The following is a 1,901-nucleotide window of genomic DNA, read 5'->3' on the forward strand; positions in this document are numbered from 1 at the left end:
GAGAGCTATAGAATTGTGTCTGTGCCTATTGTTGTCTGCCTGATGGGAATTCATGTAATTGAAAGCATTTATCCTCTCTTAGTAGAAAAATTGGGCACTTGGAAGTAATGAAATCCCCCACCTTTGTCCACGGCCCAGGAAATGCTGTCCAGGCAGATTTGTTCTAAAGTTTCCACCTTCCCTAGTATAACCTGTTAAAAATTTCATCCTGCACAAGAGAAATAAAGCTGGAATTTCTTGTGGCAGTCGACCTGCCCACGTTCATATAGTTACCTCTTTCCTTTCTATTTCGCCACTGGTCAAAAAATAAAATTGTATTCTTTCAAAAGAAGCATGGAATGACATGAAGAAAGTTGGTAAGAGCTTGTAGAGCGGGGAGAAATAAAAAAGAAGATATATTGCAATATGTCAAGTAGGTCCTGTTTTTAAAATATATATGTAGGTACCATTTAAGTATATGTTCTGATATTCACTTACTTATGAACAGTGATCATCTCTGGGGGATTAGATTAGGAACAGTAAGGAGAGACTTTCACTTTTTACCTTGTTAAAATTTATTCACTTCTGTATTGTGCAAATTTTTTTAAAATAAGCAAATGTTACTTTGTAATTAAAAAACAACTGACAAAAAATTATAGGGATTAAGAAATTACTTAGAATGGAATATGTTTAAATAATTAATTTGTTGATACGCTGCTTGACTAGTATTTTCTTTTATTAAATGAAAAGAGCCCTGCTTTTCTCAGGAGGCCTATTTGAAAAGGAAGGGTAAACTTTCTAATGAAATGAACAGCTCTGCCTTCCCACCTCCAGCCTAAATTCCTCATTTTGGTTTTGTTAGGACAAATGCTGCATGCAGACCTTTAAGGTAAATCAAGGCATGTGGGTGTTTAACAGGGCAGTACACATTGCCATAGTAAATAGGAGACCATGCTCTTTAAACAATGGATTTATTGAATTGGAGCAGGAAGGGAGATTTGAAACAACAGGAAGTGAGGTACCAGTAGGGGTCTCAACTGTACTGGGCACCATGACATGGCACCCAGAATGTTATGAAAGAGTGCCACTTCAAACTTGTGCACAAATCTGAATCTTTCTGAACTTTCTTGATTCCACCACAATCAAAGTGATAAGGGGAAAAAAGTTGCCAATTTTTTTTTTAATGTTATAATATCATGCTACAAAGCCTGGATTGCATTTTATGTGACCATGTTGTTGTTGTTATGTGCCGTCAAGTCAGAACCGACTCATAGCGACCCCTATGATCCAAGGCAGTATCACTAAGGAAGTAGATTGCCCCATCTTCCTTCCAAGGAGTGGCTGATCGTTTGAACCGCCAGCCTTCTGGTTAGCAGTCAAGTGCCTTTGGCACTATGCTACCAGAGCATGTGCAAAAAAAGAAGACTCCAATCCTATGTTGTTTTAATTTTTGTCAGAGTTTGACAAAACCTGTGGTGATTCTTTAACTCTCTATCCAAGAGACATTGCCTTCTTCAGGAGGGTGGAGTCTTTGAGTGCAGTGAGGCCAGAGAGACAACAGGGCTAAGAATGATGATTGTCTGTCTCATGATAACCTACATGATAGTGAGCAATTCAAAATGGACTTGTGTTGACTGGAAAGTCCAGACTGTGTTCTTATCAGATGTGCAGCCTCAATGACCTACATGCAAGTACTAAAGGAAAGCTTGATAGGGAGGTTTCAAAGATAAAAGCTGAGTGGTTGCAAAGTGAACAAAGTGTAAAGCATATGTATTGGGCTTATGGAGGCTTGGTTGTGCAATGGTTAAGTGCTTGGCTGCAAACCAGAAAGTTAGCAGTTTGAACCCACCAGTGAATCCAAGAGAGAAAAGACTGGCAATATGCTCTTATAAAGATCACAGCCCAGGAAACCCTATGGGACA

This window comes from Orycteropus afer, unplaced genomic scaffold (assembly GCF_000298275.1).
Source record: "Orycteropus afer afer isolate SDZICR_OR568_19922 unplaced genomic scaffold, OryAfe1.0 scaffold00101, whole genome shotgun sequence".
In the NCBI taxonomy this organism is placed as follows: domain Eukaryota; kingdom Metazoa; phylum Chordata; class Mammalia; order Tubulidentata; family Orycteropodidae; genus Orycteropus; species Orycteropus afer.